At 39.1% G+C, this 26,451-nt stretch overlaps 1 long non-coding RNA gene across 1 annotated transcript; it reads right to left on the bottom strand.

Annotated features, from left to right (window-relative positions):
* Nucleotides 1-10,781: 10,781 nt before the first annotated feature.
* On the bottom strand, nucleotides 10,782-26,275 carry LOC138061627 (uncharacterized). The gene is made up of 4 exons (XR_011135521.1): nucleotides 25,941-26,275; nucleotides 18,431-18,569; nucleotides 15,512-15,669; nucleotides 10,782-13,281 (listed from the first exon to the last, which is right to left on the bottom strand). It is a non-coding gene; the product is annotated as an uncharacterized lncRNA (long non-coding RNA).
* Nucleotides 26,276-26,451: the final 176 nt, after the last annotated feature.

The raw sequence follows: 26,451 nt of genomic DNA, 5'->3' as shown, positions 1-26,451 counted from the left end.
AAGAAATTAGGACATACTACTAACACTTGTGCCATTACTTTTTCTTCTTCTGTTTCCTTATTTCTTTCTGAATTTCAGAGCTAAAGGTAGGTGCAGTAACAGCCAAAGTAGTATGTCCCCAATTATCTAACCATAGCTGTACAAATGCAGTTTTACAAGCAGTTCAACTGAGCTAAGAATTTGTTGCTGTTGAAAATAGCAGTCCACCCTCTCCACCTCTAGCTATTTAGTCCCTCTGTGTCTTTTCTACAGCAACAGGAGTGCTAGCATAGAGTAATTGACACACCGACCCTGACAAAACAGAAAACAGGAAAACCTCTTTTGTACGGCTAGGATAGGGCAGGAACACACGGCAGAGGGAAGCCTGGGACCAGCCCATTGAGTAACAGCATGGGGTTAGGTTAAGTTAAGTCATCCATGAAATTGCACCTTAAAGCCATGGTAGGTGTTCAGGAGCAGCATGGTTTAAGTGGGTTTAAGCAGTCATTTCTCATTCCCCTCACTCCTGGAAAGACTGAGAGGTCACTTTAAGCTACACGTCTTTCTTCCCTAGAATATGATCAGAATGCAATTCTTACCCCAGGATGAGGAAAGCCAACATGCATATTCTGCAGTGTAACAAAGGCATACAGATTCACCTGCTTCTGCTCAAAAGACTCCCATGTTAATATTGTCATATTTTGTCCTAAGATATCTGCGTGCATGGTATATTGCACAAGAAATCAAAAATACCTAGAAAGCATTAGTTGTCTTGCGTAAGCTCAGTCCAATTGACCTCTAAGGAAGGGCAGCTCATACGCTGGTGACAGTGAGGTCTGTCCCCATCAGGATGTTGTAAATCTTGCTAAAATCTCCTTGCTACTCTGGATGGTGACATGGAGCAGCAGAAAAATGCAATGGAAGATTAGCTCTGTTGTTCAGTGTGGGTAGCTACAAAGCTCATACAAACATACTGTGGCATTTACTATATTACATTATGTTATACAGCATGTAACAACTTATAATTTTTTTGGCTAATGCTTAAACAGATTACGGAATTCTCATGCATTTGTGCACTTGCTCTGTAATCCTCTGCTTTTATTTTGTTGGCTATAGCCAAGCTTGCAGAGATGGGTATATGGCAACTGGAGCTGAGAACACACAGAGCGTGTAGGAAAAAGTTGAAGTGTCCTATTGGACATAAGGGGATGGCCTTTTTTTTTTTTGTTTTTGCCCAGCATATAACAACTACATAGTCTTGTTTTGTTGTTATAATCTTGATAATCAATAACCTACACTATTCTTCTCTTGTACAATAGTCTTCTCTTAAATGTCCATTACATTAAAAGCACATATACATACACACACAAACTGTCTACAAAATTTTTTGTTCAGTAACTCAACAGCTCAAAAGCATTGAAGCTGTTAATGGTTAAAATTAAGGAACAAGGCCCCCATGAACTAGAATTCTACCAGAATCCTGCTCCAGCCACAGATCTAGGGTGAGAGCTGGCATCAGGATGGAGTTGTCTGCCCATATGTATTGGGAGTAGGTCTTGTGTCTTCTACTGCAGGTAAGTTGTCTAGGGTTAGAGATCTTAGGGCCTTCCAGGCTGGGATTATACCAAAATCCTGCCCACCTGGAAAGCTAGCACATAGGCTGGTAGTAGGACAGAGCTTTATCTCATCACTAGTAGCTAGAAGTCCTCTTCTGTGCTGCAGGTAGAGAAAAGGTTGGGTCTAGCGTTTGGGAAGTGACGGTCTTCCAAGCAGAGACTCTCAGCTTGCAAGCAGTTAAGTTTTCTTCTGTTTTTAAAACCAGATCAGCTCCCTGATCTGTTATGTAACATATCCCACAAATGGTTGTTGTGGAATAACTGAAACATTGGTACTCCACAGACAGACATGAGGGGGAATAAGGGATAGAAGATGAGGGTATACATTAGCTGAGTTTGCTGGTGAACTCCATGCAATAGGCCAAAAGTAAACACAGACAGCAAGAGACCTAGAGCTCCTAAGAGATCAGCTTTGGAAAGAAGTAGTTGAAATAGAATATGTAAGAGAGAGACTGATCCAGAAGAAGGGGATCCAAACACTTGCTAACTTCTGCTTCGTTCCACATAATGAGGAGTTACTACATCTTACAATTTTTTCTTTAGGAAAAAAGGAAAGAGAGAGGAAAAGACTGAGAGAGGAAAGACTGATAATCCTTTTCTTCCCAGTTCTGCAATATTTTTTACTCTCCGTCAAAAACCTAAGGATGGTTTAGACAGCGTTTCAGTGTCACACTTTAAAACAGGATTTTGCATCTTTATAATCAAGTAGACTTCCTCCTAAGAAATACTTGGTTTTCTCTGCCCAACAGACACTCTGACCTTAGAACACACAGTATATTTTGGGTCGAAAAAGTAACAATAAGCAGAAAACTTGAGGACAAAATAAGAAAAAATAGTACCTAAAAAGAAAAATGAGGAGGAAAGAGTACAGTGTGGAGAAATAAGATCTGAGAGAAATAAAATTGAAAGAGGAGAAAAAATATACGACAGATTAGAAAAACAGAACAAATGCAGAAGAAACAACAAAACAGTACAAGGTTCTCTAAGTTCAATAAGTGCAAAGTGAAGCAATATAGAACATTCAAAGCATTGTACTATCCTAATCAGAAATTTAAAGTCAACCTTCCTTGACTATCTCTCTTTCTGCCTGTCTTTCAGTATGATTACACTGAAAAATATAATCCTTCCTGTTTTCCTCTATTTTTAGTCTTCATTTATATCTATGCTATGAACAAAGTAGACTTAGGACCAGTATAGAAATGGCTGTGACTGGAACTTAGAGAATCCAAGAGCTTCCAAAGGTACAGGACTACCACAGAAAGTATGCAGTCGAAACAAAGAGTTCCAGTACTGATGGTTATTATTGGTATTGGGTAGGAAAATATAGATTTTGTCATCTAAAAGAAGAATAGGATAAGGCATGACAGATGGCTACAGTGATAAATAAAATAAAGAGGTGTACCTACTTACTTTCTCTTTTATCAAAGAAACGGAGTAAAGAGATTAATAAATCAGAGGGGAAAAAGAAAATTACATGGGTTTTCATGCTTTGACGTTTCTAACCAGTAATGATTAGAAAGGAATTACTTGTTAGGTCTGCTTGTTTGATAATTTTTGCTTTAAAATTTCTGGTAGTGGAAGCTACTGTAAAGAGACAGTACTGAAGTGGATGGACTACTGGTGTAAAGAGACAGTACTGAAGTGGATGGGCTACCGGTGTGATAAACATGGCCCTTCTTACATCCACAGTGGCCAGTTCTACTCATTTATTTCTTGGATAATTTATTTGCCTCTGATTATGGGCATAGTGTATATGAGCTGGCATGTGATACCAATTTTACCTATCTTGGTTTCCAGATGTTGGAAGCAATCAACAATTTCAGAACCTTTCTCACTCCTTGTCAAAGGTTACCAAGACTTCATTAATCTTGAATTAAGAATGTCTACTCGCATAACTAGTATTTTAAGATGGCTTCTTAGTTTTCCAACCCAGCATTCTGCCTGTCGTAGACTTACTATAGCTGTGTCAACAGCCACTTTCGTGTTCTTATGAACACAAATTACATCAATGAGTCTCTATTTACAATTTCTACGATGAAGATGTTTTCCTAATTAAGGGGCTAAATAACTTCCCCAGTCTACTGAAGCTGCTAAGTATCTTATCCGTCTGGCTCCATCTCCTTCTCCTACTTCAAACTATAGATACTCATTTAGTTGTTTCAACCACATTATTGCCTTATATGATGAGTATGATTATGATCATGTGATTATGAGTATGATTACGGGTAGTATTTGCCAACTTTTTCCTTTTAAATCTTGCCATATTGAGTAGGAGGTGTCCACTTGCCTCTTAACCATATGAGCTGAATGTGACTTTATTCTGTGATCCAAATCCTAAAAAGCAGTGGTAGCCATGCAATTTTTCCTTTGGAGTGTGTATATTCTTCTCTCAACTTCTTTCACATCAGTCATGAGGACTCTTAGACCTTTTCAGGGCCTAATATTTGTACTTTGAGTAGACATTTCAGTCTAGAAGATGCATTGTGTAAGTATCAATTCAAATAAATCCTTGGTGTCTTGCACATCCTCTGTGCAGTGGCCTTCTTATGCCAGTAGACCTCGCTCAGAAGAAGTTTAGAAAAGATTTCTTCATAATATAGAAAAAAGTGATGTCATCTGTTCTCTTAACTTGCGACTCCCAGGCAAAGCCACCAGATAGCTCAGCGCCTTTGGTGCTAGGCCACGATTTGAAATAAAGTCCCAGAAGAAGTTCTTCTTTCTGGGTTGCATCATTAACACTTCAGAGAACGCCATGGCAGCTCTCAGACAGACTTAATTCTAAATCAAACCATCATCTGGAGTGAGCAGCTTGTGTTTCGCCTGTCAAAAAGGTGCTGCTAAGTAACTAATGTGGTCCATCTCTTTTTAGGCCAGAGAGGTTGCCATGGTAACCTATTTGAATGTAGATAGATATGCTTTTGAGTCATCACCAGAGCCTGGCTTTGATAGTATGGGGTTTGGATTGACAGCCAGTACTGCATATTGTGTAGGTTGGCACGCCTCTGGACCAGAAGGTCCTAGAATTGCTGCTGTTGCTGCCGGATGAGGCTTGCTATAAAAAAAATGTGCCGCTCCCTGGGTTTTCTCTGATATTCTCTTGAATGGCTGTGATATATTCCTTGGTGTTCTCACTTTATAAAGAGGCAGGTTGAAAATCTTACATCTAAGTGTGACAAGTTGCTCGCATCAATTTCAAAGTGCTTCCCAAAAACAATGGAATCTTTTCCATTTCCCAAAGAAGCCGCTGGGAAACAGGCCATGGTGTTTATTTCAGGAGAGACGTATCGTTTAAAGTTCTGTCATATCAGTCCTTTTGAAACCAGTTTCTATGATAAGTAAATATGTGATTGTAGGAGTGCAGAACAGTTTTCTCTTAACATCAGCCATCTACAAACGTTTTGAAGCAAGTACTGCAATCTTGTCTCTTTCCCTTCTGGGAACTCCTTTACATCCTAAATTTCCAACTTCTGGGAAGATCTAGGAATCTAGGAAGATTTGTTTTCCCTTTATTCATGAAAAAGGCATTAGGTTAATGTAGTCATAAAGTTTCACTCACATCAGAAGGACAGTACAACACACTGCATTTCTCTCTAGAAAATTTTATTTGGTTCTGATTTTAACACAGTTAAGTTAAATCTACCTGCAGCTATTCAGTGTAAAGCTTTTGCTTCTCTGTAGAAAATTCCTGGAAGAGTCAAAAAAAAAAAAAATCCTCAATCCTGTTAAAATTAGGTCCTTCACTGGCAGCTTCTTTTGAAGCTTATCCAGTGATACAAAATACAATTTCCCTTACTCTGTAGCTGTGCAGCAGAATGTATGTCTTCGCTGGCTAAAACGAAAACTTTGTTCTTGATGTCAAGAGAAAGCTTCTTGTGTTCCCTCTGGAGGGTTGTTGTCTTTGAAATTCTGACACAGGATATTTGCAGTATCCTGACTTCACAAATCTATTCAAGAAAGTTCTTAGAAGTATGTTCTGCTAGTGTGCCTACATGACCATAAAACCTCCTGCTAGCTAGGAAAAAGTAATTGTGACAGGTTTTAAATTACATTTCTCTAAACTGGCCACAAAGCTGAACTCACTACACTAAGAAATTGTTCTTCAAGCAGTAGAAGCAATAATGCATGGCTGTCTACCCCCCTTTTCCTCCCGGATCTCCTGTCCCCTCCCAGCCCAATATTTTATTTCACATTTCCAGATTCCCTTTGTACCTCAGACACTGAACTACCCGTAAGTCCAGCATGTGACCCTGCACTACCTGAGCGAAGGGGACTGTGTACTGGTGGTTCATTTGGGGTTATATGTGTGCTGCTTGGCAGACCAAACAGAAGCATTCACTGTTAACTTTATAGTGCGGCTTTTCCCACAGTGAGAAAAAATTAACTAATTAAATTGGATCAATCATCTACCTCATGACCGATTCTCACAGAACTTCTTTGAACCTCCTTTTATTTGAGATCTCTGTCCAAGAAGGGTCTATCAAATTGTGCAGTGGCTGAACCTTACCAGGAGTTAAAAGTTATCATGAGAGAGATGGACTGAGGGACTAATAAAGAGGCAGCTCACTCAGCCTTATGAACCAGGAATAAAAACAGTTTGGTCTTTCTAGTATGCATGTAAAACAAATCGGGTGTTTGTACATTGTCTTCTTATGAAGTACATTTCAGACTCAGTTCTCTGACTACGCACACTGTTTCGGCCCTGGAGCATATTCTGTGGCATTGCTAATGCAGGCTAATTGCTAAGTAGGCCAACACTCTATAGGACAGGCTTTTCAGGGGACAGCAGTTCCACCTCAGCACGCTCTTCCAGGGAACAGGCAAGGTTGGTGCTGACCTTATGCTGAGAATGCCCCTGCCCACCTCATGAACACCCTTGCATGCCAGTGGTGAGGCCAACTGGACCCGTGGTGTCAAGTCCCACCGGGACAGTCCTGCCAAAATGGAGCTACTAAAATAGCAAGTCAACTGCCTGGCAGGGTTCTTCTGCTGGTATGAGGCTATGCCTCAGGTATTCATGCTGTAGCTTTGCCAGACCATCTGCAACGCTCTGGGGAGGGCAGAATGCTACAAGCACCTGTGGGGGAAACACATGTGCAGTCACAGATCTGACACTAGTTTTGGAAGACTAACATCATACAAATGGTTCAGTGCTAACATGTCAGCCAGGCTGCTCTTCGCATGGTAGGTCAGTTCCCAGCTCCCAATAGAGATATACAGGGGGTATGAATCCAGAAGGCGACCAGGTGGTTTGCAGAGAGTGAGGCTAACTGGGCTCTTTGTTAGACCTTACAGTTCTCCATCCCCACTCTTAAGGAGGCTACAGGATTTTCTATCTTCTAGTGTTACTGTTAGTGACTTCCACCCCAAATTCCCTTGTGCTGGGACCCGTTAAACTACCTACCAGTTGAGCTGCCAGGATGAGAGCGCAGAAAAAAAGGAAGAACAAATTATGGCTTCCAGGCATCAGGCAATGATAAAACCTTGCAAGATGTTCAGGTCCCCGCCAAAAGAATTTGAGGTAATGCATCCTTCTTCTTCTTCAGCTGAGGTCTGAAGGTCTGATTGCTCATTTGTTCAGTACAGGTATGTTTATAAAAAGACCTTAACAAAAATGGCCAAAGCCATCTTCAAACCAGTTCAGGAAATCCTGACATGGACCAGGTGCTTGTATTTTAGCAACACTTTCTGGGCAAGGATGAAGGCAAGAACAGGCACATAAGCTTTAGAGAATAGACAGTTGGGCTGTTCTTTATTAGTGGTTTTCCCTCTATAGGACTGTGTATTCTCTTGTGTTCTTTTACTAAGGCCAGCTTCTTGTCTTTGTACATGACTAAATCTATGACAACAGAACAAGCATGGCTAGTACACTAGTATACTGCAGCTGTCTGAAACTAGTGTAGTTACACTCATCTGTTTAGAGCTGCAAGCATTTAAGCACTGACAATCGTGGCTACAGATTGCCTAAATAGGCAGTCAAGTGTTACCAGTATCAACATGCTTGGAGTACATTTCTGAATAAAGGCACAGATTTAGATTAAATATAATTGTATAAGTCTGTATTTGGACACTTAAACGGTGGTGGCCTGGCTTTCAAGGTGCCAAGCATTTCGAGCTACCTTTGACCTTATTCACCACCACTGGCATTCATATTACCTCTCCTATGTGTATGTAAATAGGTATAGACCTATAATTCACTCCTAACTCCTTTAGTAGGGCAAAGAATATTACCCTGCATAAGCAAATAGAGGAAATAATGTACTGTTAAGCGGTAAGAATCTGATGATGCTATAAGTAATAGTGCTAGGCAGCAAATATTCAACTTAGCTTTACTTATGGTAGTAGGAAATAAGCTGGCCAGAAATCACTGGAGCTGCAAAATTTACAAGTCAGAAATGAGCTAGCGTATTTCATAGGCAAAGTTCAGAAAGCCAGCTTATGTAAATATAAGTTAATTGTTATAAATATAATATAAATACATTTTATACTATCAGAGACTATATTTATATAAATTAGAATACTCTAATAATAATGAAATACTTTATACACATTACAACAATCTTACATTAATAAGAGAAAGGTTCTGAACCAAGACACTGTTCTTAGCATGGAATCTGTGTTCACATGGCATTCCCATTTGTAGGTGCCTTGGTACCTTCTCTGCAGTAATTACAGTAAGACTACTTCCCATACCTGATACTGTTCCTTGAACTAATCTTTTAGTTTAAAACATTAATTATTTTTTCTTGCATTTCTGTTCTTTCTTACTCATTATCCACATGATCACAAACTGTGACTATTTGAAATTACTTTGACACACAAATCTCTCATGCTCTATTACAATTTTTCTTTACATACTGCATTGGTATTTAAAAATTTTCAGTAAAATTCTTTATTATTGTCAAAGTTTATCTGAGATAGGTTCCTTTAATTCTTTTGGTTCCTAGATCCTGTCTAGGGGGTTAAGAGAGGAAGAAGGAAGCAAGTCATTCATACTGGCTACTGTAAACATCTAATTGTGACTCACAGCAACCAGTTTGGAGGCTAGCCTTTCTATATAGTCAATGAAAAGAGAGAAAACACTTAGGAGCATAGGATCGTAGAATAATTCAGGTTGGAAGGGACCTCAGGAGGTCTCTAGTCCAACTCCTGCTCGAAGCAGGGTCAACTCTGAGGTTGCACCAGGTTGTTCGTGGCTTTATCCAACTTGTTTTTGAAAACCTCCAAGGATGGAGACTGCATAACCTCTCTGAGCAACCTGTTCTACTGCCTTATTGTCCTCATGTTGAATAAGCTTTTCCTCCTATCTCTTCTGTTTCAACTTATGCCCACTGCCTTTTGTCTTCCTGCCATGCACCACTGTGAAGAGTCTGGCTCCATCTTCTTGATAACCTCCTTGCTGGTCCTGGCAGACTGCTCTTAGGTACTTCACAGCCGTCTCTTCTCCAGGCTGAACAAGCCCTGGTACCTCAGCCTTTCCTCACAGTGTAAGTGCTCCAGCCCCTGAACATCCTAGTGGCCCCTCAAATGTCTTTCCTGTATTGGGGGGGGGCAAAAACTGGATGCAGTATTCTAGATTTGACCTAACAAGGGCTGAGTAATAAACTAGCTATAGCTATATTGCTGCTAGTATATACTAGGATGCTGTTGGCCTTCTTTGCTTAGGAGGGCCCAAGCACCTGATACATATGCCTAATGTAGATAGTTTGAACACGTATTTAAATATGGATGTGAAAATTCTTTTTTTCCCTTTTTGTAGTAGTGCATTGGAGAAGTAATTTGCATTGCACCATCACTGATGTTGGTAGCACTTCCATTTTATTGTTCATTCCAATGGAAGCACAACTGTAAAATATGTCAGCCAGAATGTCCTTCACTGATTTGGGAAGGTCTTTGACGGCTGTCCTAGCTACAAAGTGGCACAATGTATCATATACGGAAGCCTGTATGCAGAGACTGATGTTTCTTGTACTCCTTTTAATACAGAATTGTGCTTGCCAATCTCCACATTTATCAAATGCAGAAAAATATGGAATTATATTTGTCCCTAGAATGTAGGGACAGATGAAAAAACTTTTATACGTTTGTCGTGCTACACACGGGCACAGTCAGGAGGTAATTATTCAAAAGCCTTGCATCTTGATTGAACGCCTTCTAATTACTGCAGACCTCTTAGTCACTGCTCTTAGACATTGCTTAGCCTTATTTTCAACCAGCACATCAGTAAATTGATTCAGGTCTGACATTGCTCATGGCTGCCTGGATATGACAGACTAGCATGGTTTTATTGTTTAATGCAGTTGTCAGGGAGCAGCAAAGCAGGGCTGCTCCAGGAGGGAAGATGAGCAGGAAGCCAAGGGTGACCATGACACAGAAGGGACAGTGACCTCACCCACAAGGACACTGCACCACAGTACACAAGCAGTGCAAACAGGGTTGGTGACAGAAACAGGCGCCAGTGACAGTCTAGTGATCATCAGACAGATGCAAGGTGACAAGTCAGCTGCAAGGTCAATTTGGGAAGTCCACTGAATGTGTCAGGACAGCAGGGCACAAGGCAAGGCACAGCCCTACTTGCAGTGCAGCTCAGGCAAGGACTGGGGACCCAGGTCTAAGCTTAAACTCCTGGGCCAGTGGGCAGAAAGTGGTGGGTAAAGGTCCCAGATGAAGCTGGTCTGAGCAATTAGGTATAATGGTGCACTCAGGGCCCTTACAGCAGCTTTTATCTTTCTCTTACAAAAAAAAAGTTTTAAAACAGCTGAATTTAGCAAAATCAATAGCTCCTACATTTTGTTGCTGCTTAGCAAACATATCAGTGTTCAAAATTTCTCTTTTTCCAGTAAGTGATTGTTGAGCTGGATTTTAAAATGGATTCTATTCCACACAGAAGAAAATACTGCGCTACAGATACACTTTGTAGTCTGAAAGCATTTCTTCAAGTCACTGAGGTAAAGATAGCCTCACTGGCAATTGAAGTCAAATGTTTTAAACTCACAATATAATGCAAAAGTAACGTTCCTCTGAAATCTCCCCCCCTACCAAATTTTTTTTATCTTAAAGATGAAATTTCAAATATAACATCCAGTACGGTAAAGAGAATACATATAAGAACTTGGGAGAACCATATTCTTCCATAAAAAGATTTCTTCTTCCCTTAAAGATGTGTAAAATCAACAGTATGCAAGGTTTGATCACGGATGCACTAGTTTAATAAAGGAAATTTTGGCCGTAAGATAAAATTTTTCAGCCCCTGCAAATGCAAAGCATATGTATTATAAAAACAATCTCTTTTTTCTACTAGTTTATCCTTTAGTATTAGCACAGTTACCCTATATTACCGGCCAAGCACTGCAGCTTACACACTACTATCTTCAGTTCACCTTTATCTACTGATATCTCTCTCAACAGTGCTAATTGTGGAAGGCGTATATAGTTATGTGACATAAAAGAAAAAGTATTTTTATATGGGGGGGAGATAGAAGACTGGCAAGTGTTGGTAAGATAAAGATGAGGTGTGGTTTTTATGTAACTGCTATGATACCTGACAGTGAGTGGAGGAGAAGAAGGGATTCTACTCATTCTATTTAATTTGTTGTTGGGTTTTGTGCATTTGCATTGGTTGTATTCCATAAATAGCATTGTGAACTGCTTCACAACTATTCCTTTCACAGAATTTTTCCATTTTTGAATTGTAGTGCCGACTGGAGAAAAGCCTGTAGAGATATGGAAGTGTATCCACAAAAGATTTGATTTATCAGCAGCTGCACATGAAACTTACTATGCCAGTGGTTGCACAAAACTACTTCTCTGTTCTCTCTTAAGTGCATTGCTCATAAATCCTTTCCCTTCTGGAGAATAAAATTAACACAACTCCTGATAGCTCATATTTTTATGTGTGGGGCCCATCATGTTAATGCACAGACTACGATGCTTACGAATACACACATCATCAAGTTTATAAGCATGTCACATAGCAGTTATGCTCACAGCACGTAAAGTTTATCTCTTGGTATATAAAATTCAGTTATGAAAAACAAAAGCAGAAAAATTACTTCAAATCCAGTTTTTGCACCCTTCCAAACTACACAACATAGTGAGTCTTTTCACAGTAAGCATCAACCAAATTTGGTATGTATTGGCATAGGTTTTTCTAAAGATACCACCTCAGTTATGTAAGATTAGACTGCCATAGCCAAATTTCAGGCAGAACGAAATTTTCAAGACTTCTCATTAAAAAATTATAACAAAGCTAAATGAAAAGCACATAGAAAATTCAAAGTGCCTAAAAGATGACATTCATGTCAAGATCCCACTAACTTCAGGGAAAACACGGATATATTCCTTTTTGAAACTGTTCTTTTTAACACAACCTTATCCTGGATGTAGCCAAGGTGCATCTGCAGTAGTGTAAGTATATAAAAAATTTGATATAACATCCCTCCTCTGATTTTTAAGCTTCTCCTAAGTGTATTGGTATCGAATGTAAATCCCATGTTTGACACCCAGAAGTCTGAATAAATACATGTTCTGAAGAACCAAACTATATTCATATTCATTTCATAAAACCCTAATTACACAGTGCCAGTTACATACATGTGAGACTAATATAAAAACAATGCTTAAATTTAGACAGGTGTTTTATACCTGGAATAGACAGACTCAGTTCTTTTCCTATGTGAAATGGAGTGCAGAACACTGTGTTACTTAGGTCTTCTGTTCTGTACTAACCATCCCTTCCTGATACTTAAGTATTCCAAATGCTACTCTCAATTCAGAGGTTAATGCCAGGGAAATGAATATAACACATACTTCAGAAATATATTGAGAAGCCAGCTAACCTAATCAACTGCTCAGCCGTAAGAAATGAGATGTCATATTTGACCTACGCTACAGGAAGTGGCCCGGCATGTTATCAGAACAACAAAATAACTACCTTGGCTCAACAGCTAACACTAAAAGGGCAGATACTTGCCTTCCTTAGATCTTCTCTGCCTGAAGTGAGTAATTCTGATCCCTGAGTCGCACCCAGAAACATACTCTGCCCAAATTGATTACCTAGGCTCGTGTAAAATGGAAGATTGACGAGGGGAAATCTTACAAGGCTCCACGGGCTTCTCTCATTTGAGCTCCTGTACAGATAGCAAGGCATGTTAAATTTAATACAAATAGGAAAACAGAGTCCTAATATTACAACGTATCAGAAGATGTATCTATGATGTAAAGCGAGGTTTGAAAGAACTAGCCCAAGAAAGCACAAGAGCAGTATTTACCAAAAGAAGCCTGAGACCCACGACTGATCTTACTGTTATTCCCTCTGCTGAAGTTGAAGCTCCTGTCTGTACCATCTAACCCCATCACCTCCTCCAGCCCAGAGAGCTTATTTCCTCCATTCATATATATCCTCCCACCCTCAGTAACCCTGTTCCTTGTCCTTTCACATTCAGAGAGACACTTTTTCTTCTCAGGCCTCAGTAGCAGAAATGCGGAATAGACAAGACAGAGGTAGTCCTTGTTCTGCGCGCCAGTGCCCAGAACTCTGATGCCACCGCATACCAGAACAAGCAATTTCAATTAGCTCACTGCTGTATTAATTGTAGAAACAGGACCGCTGGCGAATGATTTATCAGAGTTAACAAGTTTCCACTGAGCATGGGCCAACTTTGATTCTTCAAAGGCTTGTAACCGTTGCCTGAGGAAGATAACAGGAAAGGTAGCGTTACCTTAAGCCGAAGGGCCAGACTCAAGTCCCACCTTCAAAGCCAGTATTCAGTAAGCTGGACACTGAATATAATCAACTGATGTACATGTCACATAGACACTGAGACCAGACTCACTATATATGTGACATAGAGCCATATTCTACCCTACACACATGAAGTATGTCAGATGTCTTAAACTTGCTGTATCCACGTGCATGATGTTCAGAGCCTTGAGCATCCTTAGTATGAGATTTGGGATCGATCTGAAAGGAACAGAAGAAACTCTCACATCAGGGCGCATCCCATAGCGGTTATTAGGACCTGGTTCCAGATGGCTGAGTTTTCAATTAAAAGACTAAGGGTTTTACAGAAATTTAAAATAATGTATTTCTTCTTAACTTCATTCTGAGAAACAGCTGAAACGTTTCTGGTCTTGGGTTTTTTTGTGTGTTGAATTTTTTTTTTCCAGAATATTCATGCTGTGGCCTTGTTTGTTTGTTTTCCATTGTTTATAGGTTTGCCAAACCTTAACTACTTGGAAGACGTTTTCTATCCTGGGTGTTGCTTCAGGCTGACTTTTTATTTTTCCTTTTTGTTTTGTTGTTGTTGCTGTTGATGGGGAAGGAGTATGGGGAGGTTGAGGTTAGTTTGGAAAGAGTAATATTTCAGTTTGGGAAATTTATAAGCAACTGTGAACAAAGTACAAGTTTAAAAGACTGAAAACAACAGCAAAAATATTTCTATCTTAGATTTTCTCAGGAAAGAACTTTTCATTGTCTCATTCATTTCATTTTTCATGGAAGTGGGAACGGTGTACAGTGAGTTATGGTAAATATCCCAATTCTATGTCATTAATTTTTACCCAAACACCAGATGACCCAGAGTGCCAACTACTTCTCAGCCAAAGAGAGAACAATATTCAACTCTGTTATACCCAACAGACAACTGTCTCTTTATCTGCTCCATAGCAGGGAAAAAAAAGCTTAAAAGTTACTTCTGAATTAGGAATAGGGAAGTTTCTCAAGCATTTGTTGTTCTTTTTCCCAATGGGGTATCATAAACTACAGAAAATAAGGCTTTCTGAAACAGCTTCCAGAGTATTGTGAAATTCTGTCAGTGACTTTACCACAGTTAGCTCTGAGAGAAAACATGTTAAACCACTGCTTTTTCAGAGCCAACAGAAGTGCCTTATAGTTTTGATATGACCCACAAAATACAATATTTGCTTTTACTCTTTCATTTGGTGGTTAATAGTGAGAACAAACATATTACTTTAAGTAAAATTAAGCTATCATAATTTATGATAATAAATTATCATAATATCATAAATTAATCGTATTTCTATTCGTGCGTCAAGCCTTGCTGTCTGATACAGATTAGTCCTAGGGCGCGTGCACTACTGATGGAACTAACAGCCCTTCCTAGCAGCCTAATCGTCTAAATCCTGTCACCTTTCTAGACGGGACAGGGGCAGACCTACCACCTCCTAAATGGCTCAGCACTTGCAGCAAAATTGTCAATAGCAGTAGACTAGTTTATGAATAGTTGTACCAAATGTCCTCTAAGGCCATTGCTAAGAGCGCAAGGCAGCTTTGTGATAAGGGTACTTCGCAGTACCCTGAAGGGTGCTTCACAGAAGCAGCCTGAAGTTCATAGAGTACTGTAGACAACTTTAGCTATATATCACCTAGGAAGAACAGTGTGTTTTACTGCATCAATATAGATATTTCCGTTTTAAATATTTGTACCATCAAAAATAGTGATTTGATTTTCTTCAGACTGAGATTGTTTTCCTTTCCTTAACGGCACCACATGCCACTCTTCACCTTTTACATTATGATTGTGTGACATTTCAATTGGAGATTAATGGAAAATATGTTTTCCTTCATGATATATATATGTAAAATATAACCAATTTTGCTTAAGCTTCCCAATAATTCTTGAGTTGAAACAAAGCACACAAAGTTCCAGTGCAAAAGGATTTTTAAATAGCAAAAAATGGAGTTTAGAAAGGCTACCAAGCTATATACCTTAACCCAGCTACAACCTTAACTAATACAGTTCAGTGCAGCAAGCCTTATAATACGGTGAATGTGCAAACAGCTGAGGTAAGGTGAGCATTTTCTTTCTGTACAGTCTGTTCTCAGGCTACCTTTATGCAACTGAAGCAAGTTTTAATTCAGTCTGTATGGTAGTATTATGCCAAGTTCTACTATATACCTGAAGACCAGGAGAGAAAGAAGTTCTGAGAATACAAAGGGAAGAAATTACATTTTCTTTTTCTCATCTGACAGTCATGCTCCTTCTTGCATTTCTACTGCCCATGGTTGCAGTCTTGTGTTCTGTTTCTCACAATGGCAGTGTACTGCAGCGCCCACCTAAAAACAAAATGTTTTGGAAAATTAATGGCAATTTTCCTTGTCTTTGTGGAGAAAAATGTGGAGGAGGTCCCTGCTCCTACAAGGTAGTCTTTCTTCTACCAGGGGGCCTTTCCCTCTTATTCTTGCCTCCCGAGTTAAGTCTCTCCCTCTGCTAAGTCATATGCTTTTGCAGATAACAGCTGTCCCAGTGATCACCAGCAGAACTTTCAGCTATCAGCATTCCTTCCTTGCAGAGGACGAGTGTTAGGTATTTAAACGTGGATGACCTACTTCACTGCTTCACTGTTTTTGACACTATTTTCCAGCTATATGGATTAACAATTTTCTTCCTGAAGACATTGGTGTCTCTCCTAGTCTTCCACGGCTCTGAATCATTTCATAGCCTTAAACATTTTGTTAACTTACAGGTATTTATGAACTTTGCTTCCATGGCCTCTGAATCTTTTCTTCTCTATAATATTTGTATGAAGAATCCTCATACTGTGAATTTAAAAATCATCTAGTTTGGTATCTGGTTTCTAGCAGCAGCCAGTAGAGGATGCCCTGGGAAGAGCAGAAGAGCAAAGTAGGCATGTTGTCCCCAGGCATTCCCAGTCTTTAGTAATCTGTGGTTTGGAGGCTTCTGCAGTGTGGATGGGGGTGATGTTTTCATATTGAACAGCCCTTATATTTAATGAACTTTTCCTCTACTAGTTTGTCCAGTTGGGTTTTAACTCCGAAACCTTTAGCATCTTGCAGCATCTTAACAGTATCTTGCAGCAAAGAGGCCCACAGCTTAACATTCTGTGAAGAACCTTTCTTTTTGTTTTGAACATGCCTCCTACCAGTTTCATTCATCATCTTAGGACTTTTATTTGAAAAAGATAGTAAAGTACTGTTAAGTGTCAGTAAGACTGCTAGTGCCTAAGTGCCCTCTGCTACCTGTAATTTTGTAGACCTCTGTCATATCTCCCGAGTCATCTGTTTTTCAGACTGAAGAGCTGTTAGCTCTACCTCATACAGAAGCATTCTGCTTCTTCAGTTATTCTTGTCAACAGCCTCTGAATGATTTCCAGTTCTGCTATGCCCTTTTTGAGACGTGGGGAAAAGGACTGCACACAACTCTCAATAGGCAGTGAACTATGGATTGATACTGGGGCAGAGGCATCACAGCGTTCTGTTCTGTTCCCTGTTCCCCTCTTAGTAATTCCAAATATTTGATTTGTTTTTCTGAGTAAAAGGGGACGTAGAGCTGACTTTTTCATAGAACTATTCGTCAGAACCCAAAAATCTCATTTGTGAGTGGAAAGCCAGCTTACAGTTCATCACTGTATAAATATTTTTTCCCATGTGCACCACTTCACACTTAACTACATCAAATTTTATCTGGCATTTTATTATCTTGTCACTCCGTCTTGTAAGACTTTCTTCAGTTCTTCGTTTCAGTTCTTCATAGTCAGCCCTTTGACTTCTTCAGTTTGTCCTCTAACTTCCCTTTACCTGAATAGCTTAGTATCATTAGCAAACTGTGATGTCTCCCTGCTCACCCACCTTCTCCAGATCATTAATATGTTAAACAGCACAAGTCACAGCACAGGTCCCTGCAGACTCCTCTTGTGATATCCCTCTTCTGTGAGAATGAACCTTTTATTCCTATTTTATTTTTGTTTCCTGTCTTTTAGTCATTTTTTGATCCATTCTCTTGCTTCTTATTGCAAAAAGGCTTTTTTTTTTTTTTAAATGAAGCTTTGCCTAGGGACTCCATTGCCACCAGAAATCCAGGCAGATCTTTTATTGAGATATCCCTTGTCCACACATATGTTAATTCAGCCAAAGATTATAGATACGCAAGGTATGATGCAATGTAACGAACACTGTGTTGTGTTTATCCATGTGCCATTGATTCTGTTCAGTAGGATAGATTTTACATATTTGCCTAGCATAGACAACAGGCTTATTAGTGCATAGTTGCCTGGATCTCCACTGGAGTCATTTTTGAAAACCATTAGCACATTTGCCTTCTTCCCCTGGCTAGCAGGGGAAGGGCTTCTATAACTAAGGTTACACACTGCAGTGAGTACTTCAGCTATTTGACTCCTTAGTTCTCTTAGAACTCTTGGATGAATGCTATCTGGTCCCCATGAATTCTTGTTTCTTTTGTCTGTTCTGTAACCTCTTCTGTCCATCACTTCAGTTTGAGATAGGTCTGTTGAATCTCCCATTAATGGAAAGTGCTGGCTTGGATTTCTCTAAGCTCCTGCGCTATAAACAGACATGAAAACATGAATGTGGTCTTTTCTTCTATGGTCTTACTTTCTTTAAGTGTTCCTTTTATACCTTGATGTTCTACTGGACCTACCCCGGCCCTCCCCACTCTGTGGCAAGCCTCCTGGTCCTGATACTGATGGAAAAGGATTGAGCCGGGGGGAGTTTCTCATGCACTTGCATGTCGTTCCTCCAACTCATTTTTGATTGGTAGTATTATGCCATGTTCCTTATTGTACACCTTATTGTATTTTCTATTAAGGTACTAGAATTTGTAAACTCATCTGTTTTCTTCATCTCTAACACAGTTTCTAAAGGATACCTTCTTGCTTCTAAGAACCTCCTTTACCTCATAGTTTAGCCATGCTGGCTTCCAGTTCTTCTGTGTCTTTGTTAATAATCTTCTAGAAGCTTGAGCGACCCACTGTCCACTTGTTCAATTACCCTGTGCCATGAGGATGAAAACCACGTTTCTCCTGAATACTGGAGAATAGGCCTAAAGGCCAGAATTTACCTTTGAGAAGAGCTAGTTTGCATCTTTCTGGCAATTCAGAAGTTTTCTTCTCGGCCATTAAAAAGATTCTTTCTCCACGGACATGCTCAGTCATGCCTAGTTCTGCTCAGTTAGCAGTTGAGGATCTGTCTCTGCAATGCTGAAAGAGACATAAAACTGAACACTAGCATAGCCTTTAATAAGAATCTTATACGTGTATTTGCCTTATTCCCTTTGAAAAAGAGTAGATAACTTTATTCTGCAGGTGCGTGTATGAGTCTGTATGGAAGTTAGGAATAATTTCCATATTGTCCCCTAATCCCTTTTAAAATATTGCCATCCCAACCTAAAGAAAAGTATGTCAGTAAAAATGGGTGCTGTCACTCAACATTTTGTGATGATATCTCATCACCAACTTTCAATGTAACTACAGTACACCAAAGGAAAAAACTATTTTAGGGACCATGTTACAGCTTTATTTTTATGGTACAAGAAGAAAACTAAAAAAGACGTATGCGCTATCTCAGCTAGCTCTACAGCCCACCAATCAGAAGAGTATGGCTGTAAATATCCAGTCATTCACATACCTTAAATTACATGCCCATTTACATACTCCCTACAACTAGCAGAAAGAAACATCAGTGGATAAAAAGTAATCCATAAATTTAATTTTAGACTTAGTATTTGAAAAACTATTTATATCACATTAAAAATGTAAACAGCTGAGTGCATTGATATCAATTGCTGCATTTTTTATTTCTTTTTTCCAGTCTCAAATCAATGTTTTTAAAAATTAGATTTTAAAAAGTTCTCTTACATATAAATCTCTCTTGAGGCCACTACAAAACTTAGTGATGCAAAGCTTTTTGTTTATTGGAGCTGATGTAAAAGATGAGGTTTACATTGTATTATTAGCAAGTACATATGCTTCCTTGCATCCTAGGAGAACACGCTTATTTCTGCTGCTCTAACCTGGACTTAATGACCAAAAGGAATAAAAAAAAAAAAAAAAGATCAAGTTAGATCAAACTAGTGAGCTGACTGATCCACAATTTTGCAAAGAGCAACATGAGCCTTGTCAGAGGAGAATACAAAAAAGACAAACAAAACAAAACAAAACAAAGGATCATGGAGAATTATGGAACTGTCAGCTCTAAGGGAAATTTATTCAAAGTATGAGGAATTTTAGCCTTTCTTTGGGCAACATTTTTATTCTGTTTAACATAACTGTTTTCAATATCCATATGAATACCAAATAATTTTTCAAGTGCTATTAGCACTCACACAGTTAAATAGTCAGTTTTACACATTAATTTTGGGTTACGTTAAACAATTTTTTTTTAAATATTGTCTATTCCAATTTATTTCTGCTGGCAGAATATGAAAGTTTCAATAGAGGTATGCAACTTGCCTTCTACTTTTTATTCTACATACTCATATCATGTCATATGCTATCTGGCAGCTTACCAAAGACTTCCTCTATATCAATCAGTTCTCATATAGAATTCTGCAAATGTTACTGTTTCATTAAGAATTTATTTTTCCATATCATTTTTAAGGATATCCTTAATTTACATGTCATCATATGGAATCTTACAACACCCAGTATCAACCTTTTGCCACTATGAAAAATCATAATTTCTTTATACAGTTTGTATTCTGATTCTAAAGTGCTTCCTTATTCAGTGTAAGACCTTGCCTGTCACTATTCTCTTTTCCTACCAGATTCCTTCAAGAATTTTTGACTGTCTGAATCAGATATATAAACTTGTTTATTTTTATCCAGTGTTAGTTGTCACCCCCTACATATCTCATAATGTTAATTTTAATTTCCATATTTGCTAAATCTTCTGACAGGAAAGTAAAGCTCAATGCACTTTTTAAATCCGTTCTAGTCCTTTTTAAACTACTTAATGAAATTTGTTTTCCTCTGACGTAGGCAATTTGGTTAAAAATTGTGCACTTTTGCTAGAAAATTAGTCACTTCATTCTTAAATGCCTTCAGAATTCCTAGGCAAATATTATCTGATTTATGGGATTAATTGCATTTAGTCTGTGCATTTCTACCACTGCTTCCTTCTTTTTCAGCACCTCAGGTTCCCACATTGCTTTGTCTCCTGACAGAAGTTCTCCGCAACCTCTGTAACATTTCCTGTGACTGATTAGTGTGCAGCGCGCCCTCATCTTGTTCCCGCTGAAGTTAACACAAAAAACTCTATAGATTTCAATAACACAGAATATCATCCTCATTCTTTTTGCCTCCTGGTAGTTGAATACGGTCCTCTAATTTATGCAACGTATTTATACGTTCATTCTTTATTTATGTCTCTTGTTTTCAAGTCCTTGAGCACTTACTTTTCTACCTCTGTTAATTTTAACTTTACATACTATCTGGGTTTGTTTAGAACCTTCTGTATGGACTTTTCTTCAGCTGAGTGTCATCTTGATTAGCTTTTTCAGCCTTGACATTTAAAAAAAACGGTATATTGCTGTCTTCTGTAGCCTTTACTTGTTTGTATATATGCATAGCTCATTTAAGTCTGCTGTACTTTAAAGGATAAAGAGAAAGCTTTAATAAGAAATTTCTATGCAAATAGACAATTTTCTTAACAATTTGGTAAGCTTTAATGTGTCCATAGCTCCTATATGTAGTATGAAGATTTTAATTGCTTTGACTTTTTGATTAACTTCCTCCTTTCTAAGGCACTCAGGAACACTACTGAACACCTAAGTGTTACAATGCTGGGATTAGGTATGATGTTTCCACTGAAGACACTGAATTTAAATATGCATCCTGTTGTTTAGTGGATCCACTACAGTTAGTTCTTCAGCTAATCCCTTCATGTTACTTAGGAGTACAGCTTTTCCACTTATGAGCTCTCAAAATAGTACTTTAAAAAGTAGTCATTTAAGTTTATCAAGCATATGTTTACATAAACCATGTTCTGTTCTAAAAATTGTCCAATAAATGAACAGTATTTTAAACTAGTTTTATTAGACTATATCATCTCTCTGATCTCTATTAATAGTATGCAGCCTTGTATTCTTCTGATCACAAGTAGTGAATTTTCAAGTACATTTCAATTCTCATCACTACAAGTATTACCTGTACGTTACCCCACTGAATTTCTCAAGTTACTGCTGTTCTGTAGGCAAATATTTCTAAGCTATTAAAAAAGTAGAAAACAGATTGTTTCAGCTCCCTTATGGACATTCACCCAATTTGCACAGACTAGACATCACAGGATCACAGAATGGTTGAGGTTGGAAGGGACCTCTGGAGAGCATCTAGTGCAACCTCCCTGCTCCAGCTGGGTCACCTAGAACATGTTGCCCAGGACCCTGTCCAGACGGGTTTTGAATATCTCCAGCAAAGGAGACTCCACGACCTCTCTGGGCAACCTGCTCCAGTGCTCTGTCACCCTCACAGGAAAGAAGTTTTTCCTCAGGTTCAGAGGGAACTTCCTGTGGTTCAGTTTGTGCCCGTTGCCTCTCGTCCTGTCACTGGGCACCGCGGAGAAGAGTCTGGCCCCATCCTCTTGACACCCTCCCTTTAGATATTTGTATACATTGATGAGATCCCCTGGCAGTCTTCTCTTCTCCAGGCTAAACAGGCCCAGCTCTCTTAGCCTTTCCTCATGAGAGAGAGGATTCAATGCCTTAATTATCTTAGTAGCCCTTTGCTGGACTCGCTCCAGGAGCTCCATGTCTCTCTTGTACTGAGGAGCCCAGAACTGCACACAGCACTCCAGGTGAGGCCTCACCAGGGCTGAGTAGAGGGGGAGGATCCCCTTCCTCGACCTGCTGGCAACGCTCTTCCTAATGCAACCCAGGGTACCACTGGCCTTCTTTGCCACAAGGGCACATTACTCACTCATGGTCAACGAATTGCTTATTCCAAGTTATGAACGCTATAATCATATACCAATTAATACATAAATTTCAGTTTTGTGTTAAGGCAAATATAAAAGTCTGATCGTTCTAAACAATAAACAGATTTGTTAAAACAGTATATTGAAGAGATTAGTTAAATCCAGAAAACAAACGTATGTCACTCTACTGAAGTTAATAAAATCTTTCCATTTGGTTTCAGTTTGTGTTCATCTGTGATAACAGTTGTTCTAGTTCAGTTCTGGTTCAGGCTTAGCAGAACTTGAAAACAATGACTGATGTTCAAAGTTAAGTTTGGGTTTGGTTCAATTCCACAAACAGAATTATATCCAGGAGGAATTCAAGCATCAAGTTTTCTTACAAAATATGTACGCTTTTAGTCTAGTTCTTTGTGATGAAGTCAAGAATAAGCACACTGTATCTCTTCAATTTTATTCTTGTAGCTGAATGCAGCACTGCATGAACTAACAACAATAATAATTATATAAATTAAGTAAGTAACAATGAGCTGTCATATCAAATAGCAAACGTTTCTAAATCAATTCTTATCTTCTGAATAAAAATATGTTCAAAGAAAAGAAAAAAGGAGGAAGAAGAGAACTCCTTTAAAGGAAAGAAATACTCAGTATGGTTTTGTCATTAAAATGCACATGCAGAGAGAGCATCTCAAAATTAGAGAGTAACCTTAATGTCATAATTTCGTAACTTGTGTCGATTAAGATTGCTTGTCATTAAGACTGCATTAACTCTGCAATCTTAACGACACCTACACGTTCCTAGAAGTCGAAGAAAGCTACAAAAAAAAAAAAAAACCTCCCAAATTCTGCTATATGGAACAGTTGTGATTCCCAAAGACTTTATCCATTGGATGAGAATCTCTTTATCTAGAGCACAGACCACTGCTACTTAAACTGACTCATAGCAATACAGGTTATCATTATTTGTCTGGGTCTGCCCTCGGAGGGAGATAAGCCATACGTTCTGCCAAGAGTACCAAAGGTATTTGCTGACAGCCGAGGAACGATGATAGGTAAGCTGGGTTCTGGCCTAAAGTCTGTGGAGAGCAGTGTTCCCTCGAACAGCCCATTACCCTTTTTCCCCTTTCATTGCTTCTACACTTTCAGCTTGGAATGCAGTCGGTGCAAACAAAAGAACGTAGCTGCTACTCTCTGAAGGACCTCCTGTTGGCCAAACGTTGCCTAAAATTTGCACTCTCATCGTTTGTCCAAATTTGGGGTGGATTTTTCAAGTGGACAGAAGAAGCATAATCCTGACGATGAGAGCGCTCACTGCCAAATTGCAAGCCTTTGCGCTAGAGCTTGAACTGTTGAACTGGTTTTGCTGAAATCTTCCAAAATAATTCCATATGAGGTGGATACTCAGCCTGCAAAACTTATCACTTTCATTGATCAGATGAAATCAGGTCCTGTGAAGGGTTGTAGTCATGCCTGTAACTAGTAATATGACCAAAACAAATAATGTGAGCGATGATCACTTGATGATTCATGATCTTCCCCTCAAATACTATTTAACTATGATAAATCCCTTTTTTAATCTTGGGATAAAAGTGGTTAAAAGGGGAAAGGAAAATCACACTAAAGTACTGGTCAAAATCACAGTGTCAGATTTTGGAAAGCTGAATCAAAGAGATGAGGCTGGTATTTAGCTCTGAATTGGCTAAGGCATGTCTAATGGTTGTAACTTGTCCAGACATTTAGAAACACTGATGACCACATGTGCAAGTCTCATTATTTTAGCCAACAGCCTCATCAGTCCAACAGAACATACCTCGGATCAGAGGTCATGGTCACGAAGGAGGTACCTAATGCTGGCAAAAAGAATTGCACGAAGAGGATTGAACTGTCAATACAGAGACCGTATTTGGACTCAGCATTCGTTGGGAGTCAGGGTGCTCTTAGATGATTTGTTTGTGATGATCTGTGTTGCTAGGCAGATGGGCGGCTGCAGCTTGTACCAACGGGAGCTTTTTCTGGACATGAGACTTCAGTTCCTAGAAATAAGTAACTGAAGTACCTTTAGAAAAAGTTTCCTAAGAGTGATAAACACTTGATTGTGAAAGTGATGGCAGAAAAGCTACATACTCAGAAGACAACACCACTGGCTAGGCAAATATTTCTTTTCCTTTTAAATTCTTCTTTGTTGGATTAAAATCCAAAAAATTATTTTCCTCTTACCTGCTTCACAGAACTGATAACAGTAACTAGCTGTAAGAGGCATAAGACTAGTATTCAGTAATCCAAGTTAAACGTTCCTTATTCTTTGCACTTTCCTTTTGTCTTTAAAATAAGTATTCTCTACTGAATGTGGAATGACTTAGATATCTAACTTCTCTTCCCAAAACAAGAAAGGTTCTAATTACAGGAGTGTGTATTGTATTTTGCTAAGCTTTCCTTAAGTGCTTAATTTGCAAGGCACCACAGCGATGAGGTGGTCTTCCTTACAGTGTGAGTTTTAGTACTAAAACATGTCTATGGGTGAGGAGGACTAGCACAGAAGCATATTCTTGCTTCACATAGCTGACAGGACTGGACATAGACTTGGAGCTTTGCACACTGCTTCATGTAATTTGTGAGTGCTTCCCTCCAGTCATTTCTGGAGCTCATTCTCGCTCAAGAATGATCTCTCTGCAAGCTGTTACTAGGACATATTACCTCCAGCATTGATAGGGCCTGTATTTATTTTTTTAACTACGTGAAGCTAAAGAAAATGTATCTTTAGATTATTAGTAGTTTCTAAACACCAATCTCTAAAAAAGGGCAATTGTTTATACAATGCAATAAAACTAAAACCCACTGACTTTAGAGTTCTTGAAAGGTTTATTCATTCTCTAAAGTCTTCAAGACTCATATGTATAATGTTTTCACTCAGAAGAGTAATAAAAAAAAAAAAATGCTAAAACTAGTCTTCAAGCTCAGGTGAAGAAAAACAGCTCTAGCATTGAGGCTTTAAAGATCTGTAGCACCATCAATTAACAGTTCCATGAGTATCTTGGGCCACCTAAAGATTTCTTGGAAGAGAGAATTTCAGAGACAAATTTGACTTCACCCTTAAGCTGTCTTTATGCACATTTGTTACAGCAGAGTGAGCTTACAGCAGGTTCACAGTCCACTTTCATATTTTTTGTTGAGGCTTTGGGTAGTTCTGTTATTTTGACTAATAATACTCGAAAGACAGAAACCTCTCACAACCCACCGCACAACCTACAGTTTCTTTAGGACTGAATGGAAAAACTGCCACTCTCACTTACAGTGAGAGGAGTATGCTGCTGCTAGTCTCTTAAGCTGTTAAGACTTGTGCTTGTAATATTCCAGTTAAATGGCTGCTCTTTCTTTTTCAGATGCTAAGAATAATGGCTTTATTGTTTAGATACAGCATTCAAATTCAGAACAAGATTTATGCTATACAGATTTCCTTTGGAACTTGAGATACCACTGATCAGAAATCTGGTCTCACTGAAATCACAGGAATTAAGCGTCTACAGTCCACATCCGTAAGACTGAACTACTTCTCTCAGTGCTAAAACATGATCACACCCATCAGCTGTTCACCCGTAACGTTTTCCAGATCAGGCACTTCTTTGCTTCATTTTTTTAAGTGTAAGAAAGACAGGTTAACTCACCGCATATTTTATAAGGCATCGCCTTTTTAAATTCATCAAAGTTGTCTGCAATTTTGAGATCAGATGCTGGAACGTGTTATGAAATGCAATAAGCTGAATCGTATGTGTATTTACAATGAAGACAAATTCAGTCCTCATATCCATACTTTTTATGTTCTTTTAATTGTAGTTAACGTAGCCAGGAGTACATATTTACAGACCGCCGCTGCTGATGCTCAGCCTTTCTTTCTCCTCCGCTGTTACGGTAACAGTTGATAAACAAACGTTTATGACCTCTAGGTTTTACCACAGCACAGAAATGGAGGCGCCTCGGACGCAGGGGCCGAAAAGGAAGCGCCAACCTGCAGCGTCGCAGCGAGACCAGGCACGGGCGGAAGGCGAGCCGCCACCTCCAGGGCGCCCCGGCCAAGCGGCGGAACGGGGGGAACCGCCCTCCGACACGAACACCGCCACCGTTCAAAACGCACAACCACAAAACGACGTTCGAAACGACATCAACGCACGGCGACCG

Source organism: Struthio camelus, chromosome 1 (assembly GCF_040807025.1).
Source record: "Struthio camelus isolate bStrCam1 chromosome 1, bStrCam1.hap1, whole genome shotgun sequence".
Taxonomy (NCBI): Eukaryota; Metazoa; Chordata; class Aves; order Struthioniformes; family Struthionidae; genus Struthio; species Struthio camelus.
This window is presented reverse-complemented; position numbering and strand designations above follow the sequence as displayed.